At 41.8% G+C, this 16,838-nt stretch overlaps 1 protein-coding gene across 23 annotated transcripts in view; it reads right to left on the minus strand.

Moving 5' to 3' along the window:
- Window positions 1-16,838, minus strand: part of LOC146809181 (uncharacterized) — a 1,126,689-nt gene that overhangs the window by 1,024,774 nt on the left and 85,077 nt on the right. For 15 of the 23 annotated variants that reach the window (XR_014966358.1, XR_014966357.1, XR_014966356.1 and 12 more), the window contains one exon: window positions 6,336-6,452. The exons of the other annotated variants lie outside the window; for them this stretch is intronic. The gene's annotated coding sequence lies outside the window, so the exon portion shown is untranslated. The remainder of the gene's footprint in view (window positions 1-6,335; window positions 6,453-16,838) is intronic. 23 annotated transcript variants of the gene reach the window in all.

The following is a 16,838-nucleotide window of genomic DNA, read 5'->3' on the forward strand; positions in this document are numbered from 1 at the left end:
CAGCCAACTTGGGACCAATATACTTTATAGCACCTCGTTAAACAGCACATGCAGTGAATGGAAAGATTTGAGGGTCTCCAAAAGAAGAATGTATAAAGGGTGATAAGGCTTTAGTTACATTATAAACCATTTGTTGATGGTACCATAATAATTATAGGAATTGTGGTGTGTTCTAAGGTGATTTTACCCAGTGAAAAAACCTTCTGCTGGGATATCATGAATCATGTTTGAGAGAAAACTATTTTCTCATACTTTTCCCACAGAGGTTTGGAAGGTGATCTAGAAGCTAAAAAGAGAGCATATTTTCTGTAAATTCACAGTATCTTTCTCAGTCATGTGAGAATGAAGTCTGACATTCTCAGTAAAACATGTACATCCAACAAGGGCAGAGACTGTCAGTTGATTCCTTTGTGTTCTACTGCAGCTTCCCAGAGTGTTCTAAAGAACAACTTGAGTGGCCAACAGTCTTACTTATGACAAAAGAATTGCACACCTGAAGCCATCTTGATTAGAATAAAGTAGTAACTCCTAAAACATTTAATTTAAAAAGGAACAAAATTAGGTGGTTCATTTTGCTATAAAAATTATGATTAGTGCTGCAGAAAGAAACATTAGGGCACATTTTGATTGACTTCTCAAATCCTCTTCTATTTCATTAAAGAATTCTGACATGCAGACCGAAACATGCACTTTCAATACCAGCAGCAGACTTCCCTGGTGAGCAGTAGCTTTACTAAAGTGATCTAATGAGCAACTAGAGTGCTAACATTCTGAATTTATGGCAAATGTGTGACACATCTGAATGCCTTCTTCATGGAATCAAAATAAAAAACTGAAAGTATTTCCTACTGAGGAGACTGTAGTAAATGAGGAAATTAGGAAACTTCATAACAAATAAGTCTCCCAAGATGGCGACCAGAGACAAAAGAGCCCAAATGTAGGACAAATATTACCCAGATGTAGCCCACGTATAGAACAATGACAAAATGTCCCAGAGGGTTCTAAAGAACAACTAGAGTGCTAACGGTCTTACTTATGACAAAAGTATGGCACACCTGAAGCCATCTTGATTGGAAAAAAGTGGTAACACTTAAAACATTTAATTTGCAAGTGAACAAAAACACGTGGGGGTTCATTTTGCCATAGAAATTTGGATAAGTGCTGCAGATAGAAAAATTAGGGCACATGTTGAGTGACTTTTCAAATCCTCTTTTATTTCATTAAAAAATGCTGACATGCAGACTGAAACATGCACTTTCAATACCAGCAGCAGAATTCCCTGGTGAGCAGTAGCTTTACTACAGTGATCTAATCAACAACTAGAGTGCTAAAATTCAGAATTTATGGCAAATGTGTGACAATCTGAATGCCTTCTTGATGGAATCAAAGTAAAAAATAGAAAGCATTTCCTACTGAGGAGATTGCAGTAAATGAGGAAATTAAGAAACTTCATAACAAATAAATCTCCCAAGATGGCCACCAGAGACAAAAGAGCCCAAAAGTAGCACAAATATCACCCAGATGTAGCCCACGTGTAGCCCAATGACAGAAGTGTGCAAAACACTTTTCATTTTTTATGTTTTTGCAGTTTTATATAGTGCAGACTGGTCAGGTATTGGAGTGCTTTACATGAGCACTGGTTACATCACACAAGGACAAATTCATTTTGGTTGTATACATGGGGAGATTAAGTGATGTGACTAGATTCACAGAATGTCAAGCTGAAGCAGAAACTCCAACCTAATTCCCCAGTTGCAGAGTATGCCGCTCCAGAAGTAACACAGACATCCTCTCCCCTAAGGGCAATATTTAATCAAGTGATCAACTGGATAAAAAACCATAAAGATAACAAATAATTTAAAAGTGCTTTGTCGCTATTTGAAAACTCAGAAAATATGTCCTCATTCATTTTAGTTTTTCAGACCACTAACCATAATTTCGATGAAAATAAGACTCTCTCAACTATGTAATTTCTAAAGGGAATCCTCTAGGTACTATAGGTTTGATTACATCAAGATGATGTCAGGCGTGCTACACTTTTGTAATAAATATAAAATGTTCGCAATCTAGTTGTTCATTAGGATACTGTTGAGAGGCAGAGATCAGGGGCATGGACTCTGAAAATTGAACGCAGGTAGGAGGGTGCAAGTGCAACAATTTGACCACACTGGGCAGGCAGGAAGGGCAGTGGCAGCACAACAGACTATGGAGGGCAGTGGAAAGGGGGGCAGGGGCAACAAACCAACAATACAGGACAGGCAAGAGAGGCTGTGGAAATATAATAGACAATTGTGGGCAGAAGGAAGAGGCAGTGCTACTACACAACCATACTTGCCAACAGACCCAATTCATCCAGGAAACGCACAATGTTTTTAAGCCCAAATGGGCTTTATTTGATCTGTCTCCTGTCTACAATCTCCTCTTTTTTAATGTAAGTCTATGGGGAAAATCAATACCCCAGTTTTTTTTTCAAAATCTCCCTCTTACAAAGTTAAAAATGTTAGCAAGTATGGTACATTGGATCATGGAAGGCAGGAGGAATTGGGGTAGGGACATGGACTCGGATAACAGAGGATAGGAGGGACATGGGGAGGTGCACCAACCTGACCATACAGGGCAGGCATCAGGGTTTGCAGCAGCACAATACACCACACAGGGCATGCAGGATGGGAGTGGAGCACAGCAAACCATGGAAAGCAATAGGGAGGGGACATGACCATGCTCATGGACAACAGAGGGGAAAGATGCAATGGCAGCAAGCTGACCATAATGGACAGACAGGAGAGAAAGCTGCTGCATAACAGACCATAAAGGGCAGGAGGGAGGGATCAGGGGCATTACAATGGAACAGACAAGTCAGGAGGGAGGGAATAGGGGTCTGCACATGGAAAACAGAGGGCAGGAGGCAAGGGGGTAGGGCAGGAGCAGCAAGCTGACCATGGAGGTCAGGCAGGATGGGCATTAGAAGCAAGACACACCATGGAGAGCAACAGTGAGACTATGATGGAATACACATAGACCATGGATTGCAGGTGGGAGGGGGTTCAGGGGCAGCTAGCTGACCACACAGGGAAGGTGGGAGGGGTCGTGACAGCACAGAAGACAATGCATGGCAAGCGGAAGGGTTAGTTACAGCACAATGGCCATTATGGACAAGAAGGAGGGGGCAGAGGCATGCACAAAAGACCATGGAGAATAGAAGGGAGGGGTAGGAGCTGGGCACAGGCAAGAGAGTTCAGGGGAAGGGGCCTCATAACAGACCACACGGGGCAGGTAGGAGGAGCAGTTGCAGCACAACAGACCAGGCAGGGCAAAGTGTGCGGCAGTAAAATGGATCATGGAGGACAGAAGGAAGGGGATAGAGGCATGGAACATGCACAGGCAGGGTGGAGGTGGCAGGGACAGGTTACAGTCACCTGACAATGCTAGGCAGGTGGGAAGGGAGTGGCAGCTCAACAGAACACTCAGGGTAGATAGGAGGGGCAGGTCCATGGAACATGGTGGGCAAAAAGGATGGAGCAGGGGCATGCACACAGACATTGGAGGGCGGGGGAAGGAGAGTAAGGGCAGCAAGGTAAGCACAGAGGCTAGGCAGGAGGTCAATGACGGGGCATATAATTGGGCAATGGAGGGCAGGAGGAGTGGACTGGAACATCATGCTAACTGGAGGGCAGTGGCAGCACATCAGACCATGCGTGGCTGGAGGGAAGAGGCTAGTGCATGGATTCAGACAACAGAGGGTAGGGAGGAGGTGGATGGGGCAGCAAGCTAACTGTTCAAAGAAGGCGGGAAGGCCAGTAGCAGAACAATGGCCACCCAGGGCTGCAATAAGAGAGCAGGGACATGGACTTGGACAATGGATGGCTAGGAGGAGGGGAGGCAGGAGCAGCAAGCTTGGATGGTGCAGCTCAATGCCAGGCCATGCCCTGCCTCCAACCCCCCACCATCTATTGTGATATGCATCTTACTTAACGTAAAATAAAATAGAAATTTGCTGAAAAAAAAAAGATTACAGGGACTTTATAGTTAGACTCAGATTTCACTCATACACAACCAGTGAAATTCAGCAGTTATAGTTACCTGAGTTAACTATAACTTACGCCCTTGCAATATAATGCTAATTTCCCCAGACATTACATCATTCATGACATGGTCAGTTACATCACTCATGACATCACTCATGACATCTCAAATGAGCTGTGAATGGATTGGAACTATAATCGCTGGAAATTTATTGAGGGATAGTGTGTGTATATTAACACCATGGGTTTCAGGGGCATTATAGTTAGGATTTATCATTTGAAAAACCTTTGAAATTCACTCCAAAAAACCTGAAGTTTTGGGGACGTTATAGATAGAAATTAGCGTTTAAAAAACCTCAGAAATTCACTGAAAAAAACAGAGTTTTCAGGGATGTTATAGTTAGAAATTAGCATTTAAAAAACCTCAGAAGTTCACTGAAAAAACCACAGGTTTCAGGGACGTTATAGTTAGTTGGACATTTCACTCGTACAAAACCAGAGAAATTCAGCTGTTATAGTTAGTTGTGCTAACTATAACTCACGCCCCCACAATGCACTGCAGATGAGGTCTCATATTACATCACTCATGACATGGTCAGTGACATCACTCATGACATCACTGATGACATCTCAAATTGCATCACTTATGACATCACTGATGACATCATCCACGTGATCATCTGATGCACCTCCTAACACCTTAATATAACCTTTGATACACCCCCTCTAAAATACAGACTACCATTCTCGAAACCATAGGCACACCAATACCAGTAAGTACATACCCACTCACTGATTCATAGGTCTACACATACATCCACTCACCTATACAGTCATTCATACACACAGTCACTCATCAATATAGCCACTGAAATATGCACTCATATACCTGTACAGATACTCACACACTGCCACTCACCCATAGTTACCCACACACCTAGTCAGTCTTGCAAAAAAATTAATCATACTCCCATTTGCTCACCTATACAGTTATACACACATCACCTCACTTATTCATACAGATGCTAACACATACTTACTCTCTTATACAGTCACTGACCCAAGCACACTCTCATCCATACAGCCACTATCACAATCACTCACTCTCACATATAGTCATTTATATAGTCCAAAACTCACATTTACTGCCTTTCACATGTGTAGTTACTCACACATATGCCACTGAGATATCCATTTACTCCCCAACACACCAATACAAACACTCACCCACCCATACAGCCCTTCACAGATGCACTCTTGAAGCCATACACCCAGTGAATCACCCACTCACACATCTATGCACAGAGTCACACCCCCACCCACCCACACAGACACAAAAGTAGAAAAAAACGTTATAGTTAGAAATTAGCATTTAAAAGATCTTTGAAATTCACTGCAAAAACCATAGGTTTCAGGCATGTTATAGTTAGAAATTAGCATTTAAAAAACCTTAGAAATTCACTGAAAAAAACATAGGTTTCAGGGACGGTATAGTTAGTTGGACATTTGACTTATATAAAACCAGAGAAAACTATAACTCGCGCCCCCGGAATGCACTGCTGATGACGTCACATATTACATTACTCATGACATGGTCAGTGACATCACTGACCATGTCATGAGTGATGCAATATGTGACGTCATCAGCTGTGCATTGCGGGGGCATGAGTTATAGTTAGCTCAACTAACTATAACAGGCGAATTTCTCTGGTTTTATATAAGCCAAATGTCCAACTAACTAAAAACGTCCCTGAAACCTATGTTTTTTTCAGTGAATTTCTAAGGTTTTTTTAAATGCTAATTTCTAACTATAACATGCCTGAAACCTATGGTTTTTGCAGTGAATTTCAAACATTTTTTAAATGCTAATTTCTAACTATAACGTTTTTTTCTACTTTTGTCTTTCAATACTTTCACTATTTTATACAATACTTTCAATCTCTTTAAAATCAAAATGAACAACTACTGTTTCAAATTGAAAGCAGTATCCACTATACTTTCAATACGCTGCTTCTCTTTGAATTGAAACATTCTTCTTTTATATTTGCAGCATGTGTTCAATAAATTTTGAATCACTCTAGATCGAAAAAGTCTCTGACGAATTTCTTGAAATTGTTTTTGTCTCCGAGTACCAGATACCATTTCTTTATCATCTTTCCTTTTCCTCGTATTTGAAATTGAACTCTGCTTCACCTTACTTGAAAAATAATTCTTTTTGCTTTGTGTGATGTTTTTCTAATTAAATGTTTGTAATATTTTTCTCAAAAATTGTCTTTTGCTTTAACTCAAACAAACAGTTTCTCTACTACTCACATTTTTTTTCTACTTCAAGACCTTTCCTTTTCGTCAAATACATATTTTTCTTCTCTTATCTTTTTTTTTTCACTTCTTCTAGGCATTTCCAAATTTCAATCCAAACGAAAGAATTTTCTGAAAAACAAAAAATAGATTCAATTATTATTCACATTTCTTCACTATGTTAAAATAATAACATACAATTGCAAAACTTCCACTACCAACTTCCAGACCCAGTGCTGCAACGTGATGGAGCACGACAGATGAGCACTAGGATGACAAGTAGTGCCTTAGAACATACAGGAAGTATTTATTTAATTATTTACATACTCATTTACAAATTATATATAACTGCACTACCTCATACTTTTAACCTCTCCGCCACACCCCACCAACACACACCACTTTCTCTGCAACCCACCGCACACAACTATATAAGTAGTATTTTTTTTTTATTTAATCTATGTACTTAGAATGATATTATCAACCAAACTGCACACATAAAAATTTCCATTATTACCTAACAATTTTATCAACAACTTCGCAAACATAACACTGCACCCTTGGCTTTAACTGGAGGGGGTGTCTGTGGAGATGTGACCACCAGCACTTTATTTTTGGGAGCCTCGAAACAGGTCTGTATAGGGCTCTATTTTCCGACCTCACAAACGTAATCCATTTATTTTTTCTTTATTGCTTTGCAGTGACACTGTGAGAGCATGCACATTGCTCACTACTTAGAAGTGCAGGCATCATGCCAAGTGACTCGCATTGTAGGAGAAGGAAAATCCTTTAAAGAGAGCCATTTTCTCTCAGTATTTCCCTTCTCTTTTTGCAACGCACCAGCAACATCATCGTGGGGTGATTACCAGACAGACCACCAGGCGCGCAACGCCCATTGCCCCAGACTCTCTGACACAGCTTCCTGGGTGCACACACAGAGCCACACCCGAGTACTTCACCAGTCTTCAAAACATCATTTTTTTGTAAAGGAGACTCTGTTCTTGTTGACCCCTTTTTATAACCCCTACATGTCCACTCTGCCTATTTCTGAAAGAATTAGGCTCCCCTGACATTTCCCTCTGGTTGCACCTCTGCAAACGACCACAACAAGGCAACTCCAGCATGAACCTGCTCTCATCTTACACACGGTCTTGTTTTAGTGCAACGAAAACACACACTTTGCCTGCCTCACTAAGTTCTCACACCCCCTCTTTAATATGAACATAAAAGCTTTCCAATTACTTTTATATTTCTATACTGTACTTCACATGGAAAGATAGAACTCAAGGTTCTCACCACCCCAAATTAGCTCTCTGGTATGTTTTCTTAAATATAACAAGTACAGGTATTCAGTATCTGTTAGTCATGACCACTTTACAACAGTGTACCTATAAAAAACTCAACAAAACGTTATGTTTCTAAATTAATGTATTACACTTAAAAGCTCCTTTACATTTCTTTCGCTAGATGTACCTTTGTTTAAAACACCACCAGAGAAGGGTGTTGAAGTATGCTCCACAAAGAGTAACTCAAAGCTTTGTTATTCTTTATTAAAAAATCTGCCTGTCAATGCTTTTCGCAAGCCTTTTCAATGCCTTAATAGGGTAGCTGGATGAGTATAATATGTCGTATTTAAGATCGATGCATGGAAATAAGAACGTATAGTTGAATAAAGGGCGAGTGGATGCATGGCCAGATGCATCAACGGATAGATACATAGATCAATGTATCAATGTATGGATGGATGGAAGGATGAATGAATGCAAAGACCAGTACTTACGATAGACGGGTGGGCTGATAAATGCTTAGGATTGATTCTGGGACAGATATATCTATGCATATATAGGCGTATCACTGCATGAATGGCACAGTGCTTACTATAGGCGAGTGCTCTCATAGATGCTTAAGATAAGCGGACGAACAGATTTATGTATATATATAATAAGTAGGAATATATCCATCAATTAAAAGATGGTCAAATGGCACAGTGCTTAGGATGCATGGATACTGTGCTTTAATTGGGCCGGGTCTGGGGACCGGCACTTATTATCAGGCAGCCTCCAAATGACTCTCCACCAGGCTCTATTTTCGGCCCTCTCAAAGACAGTCAATTCTTTTTTTATTACACTGCAGTGACAGCATGCACATCGATGTACGCATGCTTATTTTGCTCACTACTGAGAACTGGAGACATCACGCTAGGTTACCCACGTTGTAGAAGAGAGGGAAATCCTTTAAACAATGTTTTTTTCCGAACCTAAGATAATTGGAGAGGATTTTCTAAAGCACACAATACTTATCTTGATTTAGACCACGCCCAAACTTGCATATCCCACACCCCTTTAAGAGCTTTGCATCCCCCTTTTAGAGCACCCACAATCTTTTTTCTCCCACTTAGAACCCTAACTACACCATAGTAACAAACAAACAGTGTAACCTTCCATTAAAATCTACAATGGCACCAAGTTTCATAATTTTCCATCAACGCTATAAGCCTTCTACCACAGTACAAGAGTGTCTATCAGCACGAAGATGTCTTATCCACAGAAATGTTGTGTAATTTCTGTATCTGCCTGCTGGAACACTCATCACCAAAACGTATTAAAACATGGGAATTTGACAGAAAAACATATACCATACCATAAAGCGATTCATAAATGAGCACACTGCCACTGCACCACCATCTTCCCCATTCTTCCTTAACTTCACAAAATTAAAGAAAGAGCCACACCAAACCTAGTTAACACACTATTACAATACAAGAACTCAATTTCAACAACAGTCTACAGGAACGCTCATATGCAAAGCGTATTAAAACATACACATTTACGGGTAAAACATATACCATGCCATAGGGTACTTTATAAGTGCTCCCAGTGGTACTACATCACCTTCACTAACTCGACATCTGCACGTTACTAAAACGTGCAATTTTTTAACTCAAACATACACCAGACCATAAGACGGTTTATAAATAGTCAGAGTACCACTACACCACCTCAAAACCCGTCCTTGCTTAACTTTACGCAATAAAAGAAAGAGCCCCAGCAAACGAAGAAGCGCCACTATAGCCAAACAGAGGCTTAATTTCATCAGATGTCTCCCAAAACGCTCACCAGCAAAACATGTTAAAACATACAAATTTGCGACTAAAACATATCCCATGTCATAGGGCGCTTTATAAGTGCTCCCAGTGGTACTAGATAACCTTTAGTAGCTCGTCATCTGCACGTTACTATATTCTGTGTTTCAATCAGCAACATAACCACCTCCCCCACACCCACCCCCACCCTTGCTTAACCGTACGAAATCAAACAGAAACCCCCACCATTCCCAGTAACTCAACTATACCGATATACGACGTTAATTTTAACAGGTGTCTGCCGGAACACTTATCAGCAAAAAGTATTCAAACATGCAAATTGGCGGGTAAAACATAAACCATCCCTTAGCACGGTTTATAAATGGGCCCAGTCGAACTACACCATGTTTACTAGCTAGACATCTATATGTTACAAAAGTCGTTTAAACACTCTGTGGAGTGTATAGCAGGGCATGGGGAGAGTAAACAAAGTTCTGATTCCCAAACTTTTGATATACAGTCCCTTGACTGCATCTATATTAAATGGAATTAATAAATTGATGGGTGTCTCAAAAGGGATAGTGAAGCTCACCAGCAATAAAACAAGAACCACTTCAACACCTCCATATATCCGCCACAGCGACACAGCTTGACAAATAGTATCACTTATAATCACATGTAGTTCTCTAATGTCAACAAAGTCATACAGAAAATATACCGCGCATTTACTTTTTAGGTCGAGGACTACCGGTCTGCCGAAGGCAGAACCGGAAGTCGGAAGATTTAATGTTTCCTAGAGTGGCTATTTAGCCCGCCTCTCTTTTTGCTTCTCCTCCATTGGCTGGCTTCCTAAACGGAGGCCAGCCATTGGAGGAGAGAGCCGTCCCTCCAAATAGGCTCCGTCTTTTTCAGATTCGGGGGCGTGTTCCTTGCTGTTCTTTCCACTTTTTAGCCACGCCCTTTTAGAACAGCAGGAACACGCCCCCGAATGCGAAAAAGTTTCGATTCTTCCATCCGCCATTTTTATGCTGTTCTCTGGCCGTGAGGATCCATCCGTCCGGCGCCGTGTTGTTGTGCTGGTGGCGGCGCTGCTGGGGCAGGCTCCAGTTCCACGAGCAGGGATCCGCACCGGGCTTTGGACGTCTTTCCCCCTTGTGCCACCGGATCGGGTTTGTGTAAATCCGGGAGGGAGCTCCTGAGTTCCGAGTTTGCTTTCCGCGGTCACGAGATTACACAGTTGGCGGGAGGGAAGCGCTGTTCTTTCCGTGCGGCCGCAGCCCTTTGGCCCTCCACCTCTCCCGGTTACTCAATTAATGGGGCTGTGTGATGTAACTTCAGGCGCATTTACATTAAGCCTGGCACACGCTGCCAGCAGGCTGCAATTGCATTAGGACTTGTGTCCTGCAAAGAGAGGTGAAAATGTGAGTGGCGCAGTGAGGAGTGCTGCAGCAGGCAGGGTGTTAGAACTTCGGCTGCAAACTGGCGCGCGGTGAAACCATTGAGAGCATATGAGTCCTTCAGTTTGTGAGCGTTCCATATATAGGAGGCGCGTGGCTTCTAGACTCCTACACAGCCGTACTGCAGACCGTGAGCATTGTATCGCAGTGTGTGATCTGCAATATTTGCCACACACACATGCAGCGGATCACACATGCGGTGGAAGCTCTTTTGATCCTATTGGACTATAGGATGCACAACCCAGGGTGTCAAGCGCAGGCCCGATCCACTGTATAGTTTCTGGATAATGTAATATGCAGGAGTTCAATATAGATTGTATATTATACGTTAGTGCTAGGTTTCCAGAGCCTGTGTTGACGGTGTTATATAGTCATTCTAGAAAAAAATTTGGGAATGTGCGTTTCATCTTCACGTGAAACACCGTTCGGTGTGCCAGTGGGCTGGGGCTGTACTCCAGGGGTGACTGCCCTTTTACAGGTGACCATCAAGGGACGCTGACGAGCCCACCCTTTGGACTCAATTGGCTGTTGCGGAAATCCATTATAACGGTGGAATGTTCACATAAACAAATAGATGGATGCCACACCGTGCCAACTGTGCCCACCCCAGCAGTGTGGATGACTCCACGTCCGTGGCATTCAGTTTGTGAAGTGTGTTTGTATAGCGGGCCGATCTTGCAGGCACCCAGCATTGGCACCGGATTCGCCAGGATAGGATTTCATGTACCAGTTTATCCTTTGGGGAAAAAAAGCTTTTAAACTATCACCCTGCAGACACAACATCGGAAGTCAGCACATCTTCCCTCTGGTGTTTAATCATTCATTCATTCATTCAAATGAGGGGAAGATGCCCAGGATACAATACGCCCCTAACCTGCGCATGCCCTGCTAAATCTGGAAGGCAGGAGTAAATCAAGTGCACGCCCGTCTCATCCCCTCAGAGGAGGAGTAAGTGCGCACCCGTCTCACCCCCTCAGAGAGGAGTAAGTGCACGTCTGCCTAACCCCCACCCCCTTGAAGAGGAGTGCATGCCCGTCTCATCCCCCCTCAGAGAGAAGTAAGGGTAAGTGTACGCCCGTTTTACCCCCTCAGATAGGAGTAAGTACACTCCTGGTACATTTGATCCCCTCAGCAAAGAGTAACTGCACGTCTGCCTCACCCCCTCGAAGAGGAGTAAGTGCATGTTAGTCTCATTCCCCCAGCTGCGCTCCTGTCTCACCAGAACACTCAGATAAGCATGTCGGTGCTTGGGTGCGGCGTGGGATATGCTGGGCGAATGGGAGTGAGGTGGAGCTACAATAACAAAGGACGTCACAACGCAATCTGACAGGGCAAGGTTAGTGGGAGGGGGTGAGAACTGATTATTTGGAAGGGTGGCAAATTATACTGTTAGCACGCTGCTTTTTGTTTCCCACAGCTATTCTCTTTGTATTGGTTTTATTTTTCAATGCACTGAAAAAGAGGCAGCACAACTGATGGGAGAGGTTTGTGTATTTCCAAAACCCCGTGTTATCTATCGTTCTGTTTTACATATGACCACAGTTGCCTTATTTCACTAGAACACTTTTATTAAATAGCGATATGACCGCACTGTACAGTATGAAAAGGTACACGTAATACATTTCAAAAGTATGCGTACTGGGGTTGCAGCAATGGCTACAAAGCACAGCATCCAGGTGTACGCATATTATGCACGGGCAGCCAGTACACCCTGCCTGCTGAGCCTCATCGCTCCAGATGTACTCATGAACTGATATTAAAATCTGTGGGCTTCATACTACACTCAAGTCATTCTGAAAGATAAGATGAGCAATTAGTAGCTGGCATATATTCATAGTGAATAATAGGTTAGTTGTAAAATGTAATATCCAACGTGAAATAGGATTGAGTCCAACCACAAGAAAGGCCAGTCACTACCTCACAACATCCCTCTCCCTCACTACCTCACTCTTTCACTACCTCACTCTCTCTATCTCACTACCTCACTCTCTATCTACCTCACTCTCTATCTCACTACCTCACTCTCTATCTACCTCACTCTCCCTCACTACCTCACTCTCTCTATCTCACTACCTCACTCTCTCTATCTCACTACCTCACTCTCTATCTACCTCACTCTCTATCTCACTACCTCACTCTCGATCTACCTCACTCTCTATCTCACTACCTCACTCTCTATCTACCTCACTCTCTCTCACTACCTCACTCTCTATTTCAATACCTCTCTCTCTCTCTCTCTCCCTCTCTCACTACCTCAATCTCTCTCTGCTAATGCAATAGGTATCACATATGCAAAAAAAAGCTAATGCCAATAGAAATGAAAATGCCATTTATTTAGGGATACAATAAAGATAAAAAAATAATGAGCAATACCAATAGCTCTACCTATAATATTGCCGAGACCATTGCATTGTAAATGCTTGTTTTTATCTCTCACACATTTAAAAAACAACTCTTCTAAAGAAGCACTACCCAACTACTTCTATTCCATAAGAACAGACAATAATTAATATGTTTACTACCATATATTTTAGTATATCTACCTTTTTATTATTCACTAGTCAGAAACTACAAAAACTATTAACTATACCCAATGCAAACCAGAAACCATATTCTTATTATATCTCAACATAGGATCACATGATTCAAACTATGCGTACATATAAAAGGAACGTATCACTTTTCCTATCTCCATCTCCTCTCCATGTAATCTCCAAACACTGTACACGGCCCCACTGTACAACAACCTACCCTGACTTACATTCAAACCTACCTCTCAGTGTCAAAAATAAGACCACAACCTGCCCACATAACCTTTCTGCATTTTGTTGTATCGCTTTTAACTTAATAGCACATACGTCTCCTACCACCACCCCCACCCCACTATTTTCACAAAAAGTATCAGTTGCAAACGTGCAACATTTTCTTTATCTCCCCAAATACATCACAAACTCAAATTAACGCTGTACCTCATTTTTAAAACAATACAGTCCTATAAAGATGACAAACTACACTTCTTTTCTGAAAAATTCCTAAACATATATAAAATACTTATATAACAACAGCTCAAATTTTTATGCATATTTCATAACCAATATCAAACACCACACTTTATTAACACTATAGTACTTTGAAATAAACAATACTTTTAAAATTAAAAACATCACCTCAAATATTTAATCAATACTATAAAACACATAACACACCTTGTTTCTAACTCACCTTTGTAGTTGTTATCCAGATTTCAAATGACACACGCATGCAATCCTCTCTTTCTCACATAGTACATGTAAAGCTCCGACTTCATCAAGAATGAAACCAGGAATGGCAAAATTTCTCTGTCGCTCCACACATAAAGACATATAAAGAACAAATCAGAATACATCATTCCTTCAACAACATTGCAAAACTTACTTCCATTTGTTAATTTTGAATTTTCCTTCCGAAAAGCTATCTATTATTCCGTGCCACATACAGGTCACAAGTTCGACCTATTTTATCACCACACTTTCTGGAACCTTCTAAGACACCTGCAGGTTAAAAGTTCATCTTTTTTTTTTTACCTAATGATATACTTTTGCAACATTTTATCGAACATTCAACGGCACCTGCATGTTAAAACTTCACAATAGGGGTCAGTAGTTCATCAGCTTTATTCCCAACTCCAGCAGCACCTCACCTTATGCCCCCAGCGCCATCAGACCCATAGGAGTCAGTGCTTTCCACTTTCCAAATACCAAATTCATTTTATACACACAAATTTACCTTCGCACTCCCTATATAACACCCCCTAAGCACCATACATAAGTTACAATGTTCTAAACAAAAGCTCCTCCAAGTAGCTATAACTACATGCTGACACTACTTGCACAGATGTGGCACAGCGGCCAGAGCACATGACTTCACAGCATATGACACACAGTTTAGGCTCACACTTTCATCCCCACGTCCGGCAGCAGCTCAGCTTAGCAGCATGAGACTCTACACACTACCTCATATATTTTCCGTACCCCAGAACATTCAGACCAGTACGGGTCAGTAGTTCATCCTAGTAGTTATAAACACATGCTGACACTACTTCCACAGCTGTACTACAGCGGCCACGGGACATGACTTCACAGCATAAGACACATAATTTAGACTCACGCTCTAATCCTGGAGTCCTGCACCACCTCACCTTAGCAGCATCACACTCTAGGCAATACCTCACTTAATTTTCATAGCCTAGCACTTTCACACCGGTAGGTATGATTAGTTCACTTCGCATCCCCTCTATAGCACACCCTAAACACCCCACAGAGGTTACAGTGCTCCTACCCTCCTATTTCCCACTTTTTTCCCACTTTTTTCCCCTTACTCCTTCAACGGAATCACAAAATGGTGGCCAACACTTACTCCTTCCATGAGACTCTAGGCAATACCTCACATATTTTCCGTACCCAGGACTTTCACACCAAAATGGGTCAGTAGTTCATCCTAGTAGGTATAAATACATGCTAACACTACTTCCACAACTGTACTGCAGCAGCCAGGGCACGACTTCACAGCATAAGACACACAGTGTGGGCTCATGCTTTAATCCTCGAGTCGCGCACAAGCTCACCTTAGAAACATCACACACTAGCCAATACCTCACTTAATTTTCATAGCCTAGAACTTTCACACCGGTAGTTATGATTAGTTCACTTTGCACCCCCTCTATAGCACACCCTAAACACCCCACAAAGGTTACAGTGCTCCTACCCTCCTCTTTCCCACATTTTTTGCCCTTGTCCCCCTTACTCACTTCAACGGAATCACAAAATGGCGGCCAACACTTCCTATTTGCAAATGCTCGCAGCGCTCACAGCCAATCAGCAGCAAGCTCATGCTCGTAACGCCTCAGCCAATCAGATGGCAGAATTCCCAAATATCGATATCTGTAAATTTCAATATTTCTCAAAAAACTACTGAACGGATTTACACCAAATAAACAAAAGCGTGCTTTCTAGACCAAGACCCTTCTCCCTGCAAAATTTGGGGTAATTCCGTTCACTCGTTCAACCTGTAGCCTTGTCTAATGTTTCCTATGGAAATTAACATTGAAAAAACACGTTTTTGGACCCCCCTTTTTTCTTGGCCTCCCCTTGACGAATCACCCCCAAACTTTCAACATAGGAGCTGATCTCAACAAAAAAATAGTTTTAAAAATTTCACGAAGATTCATCAATCGGCACCAAAGTTATTGTGAATAGAATGTTGCCATTTTCCTATAGTAACTAGGTCCTAACTATAACTACCTACTGGCGACCACCAGTAGGTAATATATATATATGTCATGTGTCATGTGATCAAGGCTCAATCGAGCCGAAACGCGTAATGGCGACTGGTGAGGGGCAATAAATTATCGTCTTTGTATATATATCAAAACACTCAATCCTTCGGTGTTAAAAGATTGCGCCGAGCCCCAATTTGTTTCATTAGCGTGATTTATTTCATTTTAAAGCAAAGGCAAACACTGCCCGACGCGTTTCAGAAGCTTAGTTCCTTGGTCACGGGTCCAAGGAACTAAGGTTCTGAAACGTGTCGGGCAGTGTTTGCCATTGCTTTAAAATGAAATAAAGCACGCTAATGAAACGAATTGGGGCTCGGCGCAATCTTTGAACAACGAAGGATTTAGTGTTTTGCTGGATTTAAGGGTCGCGACCTTGCCGGCAGCCCGCCACCGCTAAGAGGCAGAGGTCAACTGCGAAGGAAGGTTTGATCAAATATATATATATATATAGTTTTATATATATATATTCACTGAAAAAACCATAGGTTTCACACATGTTATAGTTAGGAATTAGCATTTAAAAAACCTTGCAAATTCAGTGAAAAAACCATAGGTTTCACACACGTTATAGTTAGCTGGACATTTCACTCGTAAAAAACCAATGAAATTTTCCCGTTATAGTTAGTTAAGCTAACTATAACTCGCGCGCCCGCAATGCACTGCTG

The sequence above is a fragment of the Triturus cristatus genome, chromosome 7 (genome assembly GCF_964204655.1).
Source record: "Triturus cristatus chromosome 7, aTriCri1.1, whole genome shotgun sequence".
Classification (NCBI taxonomy): domain Eukaryota; kingdom Metazoa; phylum Chordata; class Amphibia; order Caudata; family Salamandridae; genus Triturus; species Triturus cristatus.